The sequence below is a fragment of the Tenrec ecaudatus genome, chromosome 8, assembly GCF_050624435.1.
Source record: "Tenrec ecaudatus isolate mTenEca1 chromosome 8, mTenEca1.hap1, whole genome shotgun sequence".
NCBI lineage: Eukaryota > Metazoa > Chordata > Mammalia > Afrosoricida > Tenrecidae > Tenrec > Tenrec ecaudatus.
Window position 1 is genome coordinate 139,496,407 of NC_134537.1, and position 15,541 is coordinate 139,511,947.

Here is a 15,541-nt window from a genome sequence, read left to right on the forward strand (position 1 = left end):
CCAGGGACATGACTGGCCTGGCTGTAGGCCGGCTCCCTCGTCAGTCTGGACGGAACAGAACAGAGGGCCAGCACGCCTTTGCAAGGGGCACATGTGTGGCCTAGAGCCAGACACCCACTGGGGTGCAACTGAACATATTAATAAAACCTGGACGAATTTCCAAGACCTTCTACCCAACAATGTGATGTGTCCCAATTAGGGTCTCGTTCCTGCTCCTGTAGTCCTACCTGTAACTGTGATGTGCTGACCTGCCACCAACCATGAACTTGGCAGTTCCCTTTGTGCCCTATTTATCTGGCATCCTGGAGCGATCCCTCATCTGATGCTGTGTCTGTGTCTTTGTCTCTTTTCAGACGCAATCGCTGTTCTCCTTAAATTACATTTGAGATGGGGTCTCTTTTGTACCCTAAAATAAGTACAAGATTTATGTAAGCTTCACCGCAACCTATATTTGTATAAGATTTAAGCTACATGTGTTAAAATGAGATGAGTACACATAAGTTATGTTAAAAAAAATTAATGTGCAATAGTGTAAGATATAAAGTATCCAATCTTACCAACTTCATTTTATGCATGAATGGTGTATCTTTTAGATATTACTACAATGCAAATTCATTTTCTCATACACTAAGTACAGCTCAACTTCATTTCTGAAACATTGCTTGCATTGGTTAGTTAGGAAATATTATATCTTTCCTACACTGATGTCTGGAGTAGCGATCTACACGACAAACCAAAATCAAACGAAACTTACTGCCATCGAATTGATGCAGACCTAAAGTGACTAAGTGGTCCTTAAAGAATCACCATGGTATAAAAGAAACATGTTAAGACCACTGTTTGCTCCACTGTATCTTTCTTTTCAGTTGAAATGTATTAACACAAAATGACCTGATTTCCCATGGACTTTCCATTACTCTGTGAAAGAGCTCAAACGAACTAAGTGGTTGGGATGAGGACTCAGGCCAAAACCCAGGCCGGACTCCACTTTTGCTCTTCACTGTATACACAGATTGGACTGACAAAAGTCAAGGCCAGCATAGCATAGACCTCAGGAGACTCCAGAAAGTAAGCCCAATAGGATATTCACTCTGGTTGCCCTGCAATATACCTACAGATTAACAAGATTTTAATTGATTCAAACTTTATGATGAACAAAACTATGCTTATAGGATCTTAAAATGGTTTACTGTCTATTAAAATATGGCTTCGCAAATGTCCACCAATCAGAAATTTTTCCTTGAAAGTTCTTGGATTTCCTGTACTGAAACTGAAAATTCTTCTCGTTAAAGCACTTTTGCAAATCCTCATGAAATTCTGCCCCAATCTCAATCCTATTCTTTCAGTAAAGCTCTTTGCATTTTAACAGAACTTGGCATCTCAAAGCTTATGCAGCTCATTGATTGATCTGTGACGACAACAATGGAAATTAACAGTCTTTTGCAAACATGACAATTCTTTCCTTAATGGACCCAACTCTATCTCGCTGTCTTGTCCTCACCACACATCTCCACGTAACAACTCAGTCAGAGACATGGGTGCACAGCAGAGCATCAAGATAAGATCCAACACTGTAATCTGCTGAAGCCCATCAAAAAGGCAAAACCTCCAAAGGCAGTACTTCTGCATTATCAGAGCTAGATTTCTTTCTTTCAAAAGGCTGTAAAGCAAAAGGGCTGAGCGTTGCTGCTGCACATCATGCATTGGAAAGCGAGCAGTTGGAGAGCCGTTTCTACCTAACTGCACAGGGCTTAGGAATGAGAAGCGCAGTCAGAGTTAAAACAGTGAAACTGGTGAATGGCTTTTCAGCCTATAACATTTTCTACATATGAAGCCCATAGTCCTAATTATCATACTAAGTAGTATGATCGTTAACATATAGTACTTGGTATCACACTAATTAGTTGTTGCCAACTCTTGACGCCTCCCTTTGGGTGGGATCAGAACTCCGTTCCACAGGGTTTTTCACTGGCTGATTTGCCTCTGTCTAAGGTTCCTCTCGAGGGACCATTGCTCCAGTCTTTCAATGAGAAGTCCCCCAGGAAGCCATACACACTAATGTGCCAATTCTGTTCGTGACTAAGCAGACTTTCTTTTTTAAATTTTTTTTTATTTTCTAATCATTTTATTAGGGGCTCATACAAATCTTATCACAATCCATACATACATCATTGTGTAAAGCACATTTGTACATTCATTGCCCTCATCATTCTCAAAACATTTGCTCTCCACTTAAACCCCTGGCATCAGCTCCTCATTTTTCTCCCTCCCTCCCCGCTCCCCCTCTCTCATGAACCCTTGATAATTTATAAATTATTATTTTTTCATCCCTTGCCCTGTCCAACATCTCCCTTAACCCCCTATTCTGTTGTCCGTCCCCCAGGAAGGAGGTTATATGTAGATCTTTGTAAACGGTTTCCCCTTTCCAACCCACTCTCACCACTGGTCCTAAAGGGATCATCTGCCCTGGATTCCCTGTGTTTCCAGTTCCTATCTGTACCAGTGTACATCCTCTGGTCTAGCCGGATTTGTAAGGCAGAATTGGGATCATGATAGTGGGGGTGGGGTAGGGGTAGGGGTAAGCATTTAGGAACTAGAGGAAAGTTGTATGTTTCATCGGTTGCTACATCACACCCTCACTGGCTCATCTCCGCCCCGAGACCTTTCTGTAAGAATTTGTCCAGTTGCCTACAGATGGGCTTTGGGTTCCCACTCCACACTCCCCTTCATTCAAAATGATATGCTTTTTGTTCTTTGATACCCGATACCTGATCCCTTCCTTTGATACCTTGCAATCGTACAGGCTGGTGTGCTTCTTCCATGTGGGCTTTGTTGATTCTGAGCTAGATGGCCGCTGTTTACCTTCAAGCTTTTAAGACCCCAGATGCTATATATTTTGATAGCCAGGCACCATCAGCTTTCTTCACCACATTTGCTTATTCACCAGCTTTGTCTTCAGCGATTGTGTCGGGAAAGTGAGCATCATAGAATGTCAGTTTAATAGAACTAAGTGTTCTTGCATTGAGGGAGTACTTGAGTAGAGGCCCAATGTCCTTCTGCTACCTTAATACTAAACTTATAAATATATGCACATAGATCTATTTCTCCATCTTCATATATAAAGATATTTACATATGTACATGCCTTTATTTAGACCTCTATAAATGCCCTTTGCCTCCTAGTTCTTTCCTCTATTTCCTTTGACTTTCCTTTTGTCCCACTATCATGCTCATTTTTCATTTGGGTTTCAGCAATTCCTCTTGGTTACATTACCCTTGATCACACCCTACCAGGCCTCCTACACCCTCCTCACCACTGATTTGGATCACTTGTTGTTCCCTTGTCCCTCAGCTTGTTAACACCACTCCCTTTCCCCCCACCTCCCTCTCTCCCATGTCCCCCCGGACGAAGCATACTTTCTAAAAAACATTTCATGTTATTAAAAATGCATGTAAATTATTTTCAACATTTTTATTATTATATTTGATTGTTGAAACATACTACTTAAACAAACCTTTGGCTTAGTTTGGGCCCTACTAACAGCACCTGTAAAGAAAATGTGTCTGGACTGTTATAAGAGTTGTAATAGTCCCCAATAAAAGGATTTATAAAAAATTTTTAAAAGGAAAAGAAAAAAAAATAAAATAAATAAATAAAGGAAAAGAAAATGTATACACTTGCTCAGTCATCCTCTTTCTCAAGTAATTTTACAACTTTTAAGTCTTTTCTTGTTTGTTTGTTTTTCCTGATCCCTCCTCCAGATACTCAATATTAAAAAGCAGTGATAGTGCCAAAATTAAAATCACTTTATTAATCAATTTGAGATAACCTACAATCAAATTCAGGTTTTATTTGTATAATATACCTTTACTGTTTTGGCCAACTGGGTAGCTCTTTCTTTCTGTGAGCACCCCATTATTTGGGGGAAATGTCTTCATCTTTAGCTCTGCATATAGTCATGGCAAGGGTGCCCAATCAAGTCCCCCACCCCCACCTCACCCCACCCGCACTTCCTCAGCAAACAGCTCGATCAGCCGATGATCCAAGTTAGACCAATTAAATGCCATCTCCTGGAAGACAAATCATGAGCCCAGAGGTGTGAGGGCAATCAGTGCCAACTAATTTAAGGGCTGAATCTTCAAAAAGCTAGAGAATAGTTTCTGCTACCTAGATTTCCCAGAGCATAGTTTATGAAAAACAATGATCTGAAATTTAGAGCAAAAAAAATTTTTTTTTCTTTTGTAATTTCTTTCTGAAAGGCTCACTCCCAGATGCCAGTGGCTCCCATTCTAGGCCTACTGCCTACTGGGAAACAGCAACAACAGAATAAAAGGCATTTCCCTCATCCGGTCTACTGGACAAGTTCCGTGATCTGAATGTGCTTTAAAGTCAGAATGGCCCGGAGTCAAATTCCATCTCTACTAACTCAATAGCTCTGTGATCCAGCATGAGTTACTTATCAACCACTCTGAGGCTTCCTCACATGCTCTTACAGTATGGCTCATGAACTAGAAAGAAATAATATAAGCATCTAGTAGTATACCTACAACATAATAGGAAATCACTGAAATATAAGTTAATATTTTGGCTCAAATATTTTGGTTAACAATTCCTTGGGCTACTTACTAGGCAGGTTAAGACCAGAAGACTCCCTAAGACTATTGCCTGATACACTCCTTACACCTTGAATCAAAACAAGCCCTCTTCCCTCCCTGACAGATCGGTTCCTAAGTGTTACCAGTGAATACTGTGTGCATTTTAAAACATCATCTAATGAAACCATATGGTCAGCAATTACTCTATAGAATGCAAAGAAATAAGGGGACAAGGAAACCGGATTATTGGTAGAGAAACATCCAGAAGGGATTTAATAAGGGTGTTAACACACTGTTGAACTATCTGGCTGCATTATATCACTCAGACAGTATTAAAATTGGCCAAAAGATTGACAAGATGACAAAAACAGAGAGATCACAAATGTGTGTGCCGAGTTCCTCCACCGCTGGATATTGGGCAGGGGGCTGGGGGCGATGTTGTCAAGTTGATTCGAACTCACAGTGACCCTACAAATCAAAATTCAAAACCCCTGCCATGGAGTGGCAATGTCAACTGCCAACTTCACCACCCTCTAGGATTTTCACGGCTGTGATTCGCAGAAGCCATCTGTCGCCCCTTTCTCCTTTGGAGGGAACCACTGACCAGAACCACTGACCTTTCCGTAGCAGCAGAGTTTGACCCCTGTGGTCAGGTTGCCTTAGATGTTTAGTAGATAAGACGGAATGTCTGGTATGAACACAGGAACAATTCCTAAAATCGCGGTCCGTGGTCAAGCATTACACAATGGAAATGTCAAACTTCACACTTTTTCTTACCTCAACAAATAAAAAATTAAAGATCCACAAAACAATATGCTGTAACTGGCCTGTGGCTTTCTTTAAAAAAATAACTTTATTAGTTAAATAACATTTTATTTTCTTTCTCCCTCCCCCCACTAAATAACTTTGCAAAGTTCACCCATGGACATATAAATCCCTTACTTATACCTACACTTTAAGCAGAAAGCCTTTAATAATTAAATTTTAAGTTATTCATTAATCTTTCAAAAAACTAACTTCCCCAATGGGCAAAGAATAGTCTTTGTCAACGAACTGTGCTGGGAAAACTGGTTATATTTACAAAGGAACAAAGTGAACCAAAACAGTATATCAAAGACATAAACTACAACAGTATTAGAAGAAAACATAGTAGTATATCTTTATGACTCTGAGTTAGAAAATGGTTTCACCCAAGAGCTCTGTTGGCATAATGATTAAACCCTCAACTACTGCCTGGAATGGCCAGCCGTTCAAACCCGCTCAGCAGGTTGGTGGGAGAAAGGCCAGGTGATCTGTTTCGGTAAATGCTACAGCCAAAAGAACACCCAATGGGACAGTTCCACCCGACAGCACAAAAGTCATGCCACCAGAGAAAAAGGGGAAAAAGGAGGATAAATTGGGCCTCAAAATTAAACTGCTTTTCCCACCTAGAGGTCAGATGCTATGACCTTGCTCCTCTCTAATAACAACAAAACAATAACATTTATTACGTACTTACTAGGCGTCAGGCATTAATCTTCACACTTGAACTTGTATTAGCTCACTTAATCCTCACAACAACCCTATCTTCATTTTATGAATTAGCAGAAAAGGAAAAGAGAGTGAGCCAGTTACTCAAACTGTCAGTTTAATTCCAAAGGTATCTCTTACCACTATGCAAGGCAGTCTAAAAATTAAATATTAGTGCTTGTTTGTTTGTGTATTTTAAGATGTATGGACACTCTCAGTCAGTAAAAATGGCTAGGTGGTGCCTTCCCCAAAAACGCATGCGCTCGCTCTGCTTTTAGACAAGTTATGCAACCTCCCCCGCTCATGCCTAATTTATGTATCAATCAAGAGGCAGTCTGAGTAGAACGAGGGGTGAGTGTGGGGGTTAACATTGGAACACATGTGCAGCAGGCTTGTATCAATATTTCACCTGGCTTAGTCATTCCACATGCTGAACAAATAACATGAGGAGCTGGGCTACATGAAAACAAACACCCTGAATTGCTGTGCAGATGACCCAACCTTGCTTGATGCAAATGAAGGTCACATTCAGCACTTACTAAAGACAACAGTATGGATTACACCTGACCCTGAAGATAGAGAAAACTCCCAACCTGGGCCTATAAACATTATCGGGATAAACAGTGATGAGATTTGTTGCCAAAGATTTCATTTGGCTTGGATCAAAAATCGGCCCCCACGAAAGGAGCAGGCAGAGATCAAAGGATGGAATGCACTGGGCAAAACTGTGCCAAAAGACCCCTTTACATCTTCAAAACAATGTCAGTGTGATGCCTACAGCGTGCCTGATCCACACCATCCTGCCTCAGTTGTCTCATGTGCGGGCAAAACCTGGGCCATGAAAATGGAAGCCCTAGGCAACAATGGCGAGCCGTCACCTTCCAGGCTTGGACATGCTGTCAGGAGACAGCAGTGCCAGGAGAAGGACATCAAGCTTGCTAAAGAAGAGGGATAGTGAAAAAGAGGAAGACCTCCAACAAGTTAGAGCGGGGGTCCTCTCACTTTTTAAAGAGGGGGCCAGTTCACGGTCCCTCAGACCCGTTGGAGGGCTGGGCTATAGTTTAAAAAATAACAGTGAACAAATTCCTACGCACACTGCACACATCTTATTTTGAAGTAGAAAAACAAATGGGACAAAAAACACCCGGCAGGCCAGATAAATGTCCTCAGGGGGCCACGTGTGGCCCGCGGGCCATACTTTGTGGACGCCTGAGTTAGATGGACACAGCGGCTGCATCAATGGGCTCAAACATGAGAACAATTGTGTGGAGAGCACAGGAGCCAGCAGAGTTCGTTCAGTCATATACAAGGTTGCTAAGAGTCAGAACAAACTTGGTGGCATCTAACAACGATATCAACAGAATCGTATACCCTGGAATGGTTAAAAGGGTAACTTTTATGTCAAAGGTAAAATAAGATCAAAGAATAAAGAAAATCTCTTACACACAAAAAAGATAAGAGGGAAGCCCTCCCTCGGTGAATCGATGCAGTCACACTGTGGTGCTGACAAAATACACGCTGCCAGACCACACAAACCACCAGGCTTGGAAGTGCGGCGCGGATACTCCTCAGAACAAGGATGGCGCACTGTGGGCAGTGTCAGAAGAGACAGTCTCAGGAGAAGGCCATCATGCTTGGTAAAGCGGAAGGTCAGAGACAAAGCGGAAAACCCGCAGGGAGCAGTGGGCAGTGGCTGCAACCACAGCTCAAGCAGAGCAATGACAGTGATGGTGAATGCTGTGTCTGCAGCCATCAGACAGCACCTCACCGCACTCCTATAGTCACCACGGAGGCCGTCTCAGGCTACCGGCCTTGCATGACGCCATGCACAGCTTCCCTGGCAGCACGAAGCTCTTCCAGCTCCAGGAGAGAGAGGTCTATGACCACAGCAGCCCCAGGAGACTTTCCAGGAAGGCTATCCTTCACCCCAGAGAATGAAACACCCGTCCAGGTACAAGCTTCGAAACTGGTATTTAAATTTTTTTAATGTGGCTATACCCCTCAATAAATATTTCATACACCGTAGAGAAATGTGCCTAAGAATAACTAAAGCTAGCAACAATCCTGAGCCTACTTGGCACCCACTCCGTGCTATCCCTTTCTTTTTTCTTCCTAGCAGAGCCAAAGGGCGGGCCGGGCACCTGGCTCCCATAGACTGGAACCCTTATGGGGCAGTTCTTCTTTGTTATATAGCGTTGCTGTGAATTCGAACAGACCCCAAGAAACACAATTCCAGCCTTCAACGTGTGTTTGCTGAATTTAGCTGGAAAAACAGTACTTAATTGTTGCACCTTAAAGTGTCATACCTCAGCGGTAGCCTGTTGTCCCTTCTCCAAAGGGAGTACTCTGGGGGAAAGGCCAGCCCCCCACAACTAACTGTGGGTTCGATGGGTGCAATTGTACGGTCATCGAGAGCATGAGAGATAGAAGAGAGATTGAAATAATGGAGTCAGACACATTTCATGGTAGCATGGTCACCTCCTGGATGGCCATGATCTTAACAGCCAGGTCCACGCACCACATGGGTCGAGAGGGCCAGGGAGAGCAAGAGCTGGAGAGAGAGAGACGTTCATTGCTAACCAAGGCTTATAACTACTTGGGGTGAGGGCGCGCCTGATTGCAGGTAACCACACATCACAAGAAGGGGCAGTACAATAGGCATAACTGTGACAGGAAGGGGATGAGCTAGAGGTGTACACAGGATAGGAAGGGGAGGGACTAAGGGTATAAATGTGACAAGAAGGGCAGACAGTGGCCTAACCTTGGTCACCTTTGATTGGGCTTGACCTCCCTGGGCTCTCCTTCAGGGAAATAATCTACTACTATCCTTATCAGAAGGGAGTGGGCCTTACTTGTGGGATAAACAGTGGTGACTGCTTGCTCTGGATGGCTGATAACCCTTAGGGAGAATAACCCCTGACCTCCTTACATTGACCTCCAAGTGTATAGTCCTCTGCCACATGTAGCAAGCAGGTAAGTTTGGCATATATTTGGGGGAGACAACTTGGGAGAAATATTTCTGTCTCCTGCAGAGTGCCAAAATAATGGCTTTACATGAGGAAAGTGGGCATATATTTATTTAATAACACTGCTACGAATTACTTCTGGTATCAATCTCAAAATAAGACGACCCTTTGCTATTTAAGCTCATGGTGTAGATTATCATCCTGTCACACATACACAGACTATGTCTTTCTTTTAATTATGAAGAAAAGCAGCATCTGGAAATCTATGTATTCTTTGAGTAATGAGAAGTGTTGGTGTACTAAGGGCAGGAAATAAAATCCTCAATGCGCCTCTCTTTCTCCCGCGGAAGAAAATGGCCTGGAGGCTACCTGTGACTTCTTCCACCTCCACAGGCGCCCAAGGCCCGCTGCCACCAATTCTCTGTCCACCCACCGCCCCCCTCAATCTGGCGCTGCGATGGCCACAGAGAACTCACAGGCGGCGTACTCACAATTATGGAGGGGGTTTATGGCTTTGTTTTTTAAGCCCTTTTATTAGGAGCGCTTACATCTCTTATCACAATCCATACATTCCTCCAATGGGTCAAGCACATTTGCACATATGCTGCCATCATCATTTTCAAAGCATTCTCTTCCACTTGAGCCCCGGATATCAGATCCCACTTTCTTTCCCCTCCCTCCCTGCCCACCCTCCCTCACAAACCCTTGATAAGTTATAGATTATTTTTGTCCATATCTTACATCGTCCTCTGTTGCTCCTCATCCACTTTTCCATTATTTGTCCCCCTGGGAGGGGGTTCAAGGTTGATCCTTGTGATAGATTCCCTCTTGCTCCCCCCCCACCCCGCCCCTTCCCTAATCCTCCTGGTATCTACTCTCCTTGTTGAAATTATGGAGGTTTATTAAGGAAATTATCAGGCTACCATCGTCAGAATCATAAAACACTAAGGACACAGTCTTTGGTCCACAGCAGCACTCTCCTCGGCTGGCAGTCAAGTGTCTCTCTGGTCTGGAGCCTCTCAGCCACGTGGTTCCTTGGCCTCGAACTCCACAGACCAGAAAGCAAGCCTGGTGCTCTGCCTCAATCTGTCTCTGGTCTCCCTGCTCTGGTGCCTCCAACACTTCTGGCAAGAAGCTCAAATATGCTCCAACCTTGGCTCTTTCTTTCTTTTTTTTTTTGGGGGGGGGGAGTTTCCGAGAAAACAAGAAAACCTGCTAGACAAATTCTAAAAGAGCTGTACCACTATCATGAAAGGTTGTGGGACACTCTCTTTGCTTCAGAGTTGGTTACACATTAGACTGCTAACTGCAAGATCAGCAGTTTGAAATTATCTGCTGCTCCTTGGGAGGAAGACGAGGCTTTCTACTCCCTTAAAGATTTAGTCTCAGAAACTCAAAGGGGTAGTTCCACTCTACCCAACAGGGTCTCTTTGAGTCAAATAACTTGATGCATAGTGTTTTGTTTTGTTTTGCTTCTGAGATGGCTCTCTAACCGATCAATCCCTTCGACTAGTATTGTATAGCCCCACTGTGGCGAGTTACACATTTGGCTGTTAATGGCAAAGTCACCAGTTAGAACTCAGTAGCCACTCCACAGGAGAAAGGTGAGAGGCTGTCTGCTCCCATAAGATCTACAGGCTCAGAAATGTTATAATGGGTCACTACGAATCGGGGCCTATCCATGGCAGTGGTGTTTTGCAGGTACCGATCGTTTGGTAAGAGTTACAGAGAAATCAATAGAAACTCCATAATGAATTTCACTTCATCAGATCCTCCCTGCCTTCGGTGAGGAAGAGTCATCCACTTGTGGGAAGGGGAAGTAAATGTAAATTCACAACAGAATTTCCAAAAAGTTAACATGACTCCCAAATCAAAGAATAAAAAGGAATGATGGGCACTGGCCTTTAACATAGGTTATCAATTAAGGGTATGCTGGGTAAATAGATGATAGAAGAAGTATACAGCCATAATTATTTTTTCTGTAATCCCGTCATATTTCATTGTTATCGATCTAAGTAGCATGCAGGACAAAGACTGAGCTGGGGCTCGCCATGAGTCAGCGTTCACTCGATGACAGTGAGTTGGTTTTGGTATTTAAGTTGCAAAGACTCGGAAGTTAACATCACATTTCCAGGATTCACCAAGAACACACAACCAGTCAATAGCAATGCTGAGCCCTGAATCTCATTCAGTATTTTCCTCTCTGTTCCATGCATTGCCACTTCAAAATTCAGTTCAAAATTAAAGGCTCTATCCCTTAGATATAAAGATAAAGTAAATAATTGGATACCTATGAATTGGAATTAACTCAATGACAATGAGTTTGGTTTTGGTATAAGTGGGAGAAAATTCCTATTTGTTTATTATCTGTGCATATAAGATGATTTGCATATTACAAGAAGAGATTTGTGAAGTTTTCTTTCTTAAATAGCGACAGCAATAAATTGACAGAAATGAGAGTAAATTCATTTTCTGGCCTAATTAAAGTTGCAAAGGGCTACATCAAAACTTCTACATATTAAAATATGTTTATTTTAAAAAGTAGGTATCATTTAAGCTGCCTATGTAGGTATGAAAAAGACTCCAATGGGGGGAGAGGGCAAAAATTATAAACCTAATCTATGTGGCAGGAGATCTGCTTTCATTCTGAAATCTTGATACACAGCATTCCTAACTTATGACAAGTCATGAGGTGGGTTAAAATTAATCATAGTAAAGTGTCAGTTATTTTTAGAGAATGGAGCTAGTAATAAGGCATTAAGATTAGGAAGCAGATGACTATGATAAACCAGATATTATTAAAGACTTTAAACTGAGCCACTGTGAACAATATAAATTTTATAACAAGCTCTATATTATGCAAGAACCTTCTGAAAACAAAAGAAAAATCCTGTTCCTTTAATTTATAGATACTAAGGTAAAGTATTCTTGAAGAAAGATTTTATTGTTTACTTGGCTAAAACATTAGGGGTAATATAAGTTCAATAAGGATTTGAATCCTAAAATTATTTTATAAACAGTCAGCAGAATATTCTTTAAGCCAGAGGATATCATCCAATTCCAAAATTTCCTTGAGGAGAAGCAAAATCAATTCATCTATTGTAACAGAAATAAGAACGCATTATTTGTAGTTCAGAGTTAAAGGAATGCCAAGAAATGATTACAGTTAGAACTTGAAAGACTAAGCCTCCAAATGTTTATTTCAACAGTAAGCATCACTTGTGGGGTTTACTGCCATTCGTGGGGGGCCATTCAGGTCTCTCCTCAGATCTGAAATTCCTGTGCCTTTTAGCTTTCTAAACTGCCTTCCAATGCTGATGCAAGCCTCTTCCAGGAATAAACAGTGGAGAGCTCCTTGATTAGCATTACTCACTCTTTCTCACCACTGAGAAAGCCCTATCAAATCCCCACCCAAGTTCCAAAGGCTCTGCCTTCTTTGATAACACTATCACATGGAGACTGACCTCTTCCTCTCCCAAGTCCCTCAGCACTCAGCACCTCCACCACTTGGAGAAATGTGGCCACTTCCTCTGGGCTTTGTCTCTTTGTCTTTAAATTTAGGATGGGGTCACTGTGAGTTCCAACCAGCCACATGGCAGTGAGCTCTGTGCCCCTCCCTGCCAGACCGGAGCAGCAATGAACATAGTGAGAGCAAGAGCCACGTTACCTGAGTTGAATCCTGACCACTAAACCACTCAGTGCTCCTGGACCTCGGTTTCATTAGCTAGAAACTGACCGTCAGGGTAAATCAAGAGTGTGGTGAGGATTAAAGGCTTGCTACGTGTAAATGACTAATGCCATAAAGTATTTAGAATCATATCTGCCAAACTAAATTCTGTTGACTATTACTATTGCCCCATCAGTCACCAACATCCTTAACAAAGCTTGCTCTAGATAAGAACTCAATGAATATTCTGAATGCAATAACGTTTAAAATACCTTTTAAAAGTCACTCATGGAAACTCAACCCCACCCCTACCCTCTTACCATGCGCCGCCCCCCCCCCGCCCCGCCCCACCACCACCAAAAAAACAAACTGCCACCGAATCCATGACATTGCAGTTAATTGCCATAGGTAGGACACCAGCTCCTGGTGGCCCCATGTAAAATGGGGGAAATAATAGGCTGTCTCCAGGAGCAGTTGAAGTTCTTACTGCTGTGATCCACAGGCTTTTCACTGGCTAGTTTTCAGAAAGCGGGTGCCCAGTTGTTCTTCCCCGTCCCTGTCTTGGTTGACATGCTGCCCTGGAACTGGCTGAGCGCTACAGCAACACACAAGCCTCCACTGACAGGTGGTGGCTAGAGCTGAGGTTCATTAGGCAGTAGTCTAATTGACGTCTCCTACCTGGAAGGTAAGACTCCTACCTCTGACCACGACTGCTTGGATAAAGAATCAAAACTCCCAAAACTACATTCAATGGGTCATAAATTATGAAAAACTAACAATCTTTTACCCAGAGCTAACAGGATACTACCATAAATTGTAGGCAATACAGTATAGTCAAGTAAACCAACTAACTGGTGGAGCTGTCCTACAAGGACACAACTTCATGAATTAAGAAGAAAGTAAAAAGTGTAAATTTAATGATCCAAGTAATTCAAGTTCTCTATTTTGATAAAATTGGGAGCATGTTATGAAAACGTGATAGCTTCTACATAGAAAATCTATCCCTAAAAGGTGGCCATTTCTAAAATGTCATCTTAATCAAATCCTTAACAGCATAATTAATCCTATTTTAATCAACTTATATTTCAAGCCTATTATTTACTTCAGTAGTTCACAATGTACCACCTCACCCTAAAAATAGTAAGGAAGCTATTTTAGCCTATAAAGGCAACTCCAAGCTCTACAGCTCAAGGATACAGTAAATATAAATAGATCCAAGGTTTTAGCTTATTGCACAATTTTACAGTTTTAGTTACTTGTTTCTTCACACTTTACCAACCTTAAAAGACATTTCTAACCATTGTATTTTGTCCTCACGGGGAAGCTGATTTCTTGATTTATATTAGCTGCCAATCTCTACCATCTGGTTTCTTTGTGTAGACTCATGGTTACAATGGGTCATAACTGATGAAAACCAAGCAATCTTCTACCCACAGAGAGGAGGGTACTACCGTGAACTCTAGGTGATACAGTACAGTCAAGTAAAGCAAATAACTGGCAGATCTGTGCCACAAGGACGCAATGCTACTTTGAAATAACATCGGCTTATAGTACCAAGTAAGTCTCCTCAGGGGATAAGGGACTTATTTGGGCTGCCAAGGGTGAAAGTATGACAGATATAAGAGCTGGTATTTTCATGGTAGCAATATCAGAAGCCAAGTGTCCTCTCATGTAAGTTATGGCTTACTTTGGAACTGCATGTTTTATACAGAGCGGGGCTGTCAAAGACTATCCAGTTTCACACTGGGGATTTAACTTTCTCAAACTCAGGTCTTGTGGTTTATTATCAATGGATAGATGTTGTAAAAGAACAAAAAAACAAGAGAAAACACTGCTGCTCTTGTTGCACAATTGAACTAATGATTAACAAGTACTGTGATATTTGAGCAGACACTATTCCTTCACCTTACTTCCTGTCTAAAGAAATCCTTCCCAGAAAGCAAGCGGTGGGAACATCGAAAGAGGAGAGTTTAGGATCACAATATAAAAAAACGAAAGAACAAAACTCTGGGTAGTAAGTATTTTATTCTTCTTTATGCCTTTCTGTAACTTCCAAAATACCCTAAAAGTATGCACGCATATAGATTTTGACTAACAGGGCAACTTTGTAAGAGTTCAGTAACATAAGGTAAACCTGATAAAGGTTTCTTTAAAACCTGAGAAGCAATCCTTTACTAACTATAGAATACTCTAAGTAAATAGTGTTAAAATTATTTACTATAACTAGTGTTACAACTGTTTTAGAATGATAGGTATGATGTCCCAACAAATATTTGAATACATGTATCAAGGTAATTATAATAGAACTTACTACTAAATTTGAAATTTTCTCAAAATACAAAGCATATTTTAAATATTAACAGTCTAACAATGTTTAAGAAAGTCAGCACTTTGTTATTCTGATATGTAAAAAAAGTTCCGGCTAAATCATAAAGTTCATTTATAATACCATGCAGTAATTAAACTTAAATGTTTAATAAATGAAGGCATCCAGGTAAGACATTTTTCTTAAAGTTCAAAAAATATTTTAGAACCACAAAGGTATGTCAACTAACCTAATTTTAAAATAATCAACTTAAGACAAATGAGGAAAGAACAGGTTAACATGCCATGAGTTTTAGATTGAGGCAGTGCCTGCCAAAGCATCGATATGAATGGATGAGTATTTTGCTGGTTTCATGAACTATTAACTGTTAATATATTTTTCTGATGTGAAAAAGCAATGTAAATATTTCCATACTAATCATTTTTACAAAGAATCTGTAAAAGGGAATATAGTTGCTAATCAGTTAAAATTCAAATAC

The 15,541-nt window shown here is 41.4% G+C and overlaps 1 protein-coding gene and 1 non-coding gene across 6 annotated transcripts in view; both read right to left on the reverse strand.

Moving 5' to 3' along the window:
* CLCN3 (chloride voltage-gated channel 3) overlaps window positions 1-15,541 on the reverse strand; it is a 97,404-nt gene that overhangs the window by 54,511 nt on the left and 27,352 nt on the right. The gene's annotated exons all lie outside the window — the stretch shown is intronic.
* LOC142455765 (U7 small nuclear RNA) lies at window positions 10,255-10,316 on the reverse strand. The gene has a single exon (XR_012785902.1). It is a non-coding gene; the product is annotated as a U7 small nuclear RNA (small nuclear RNA).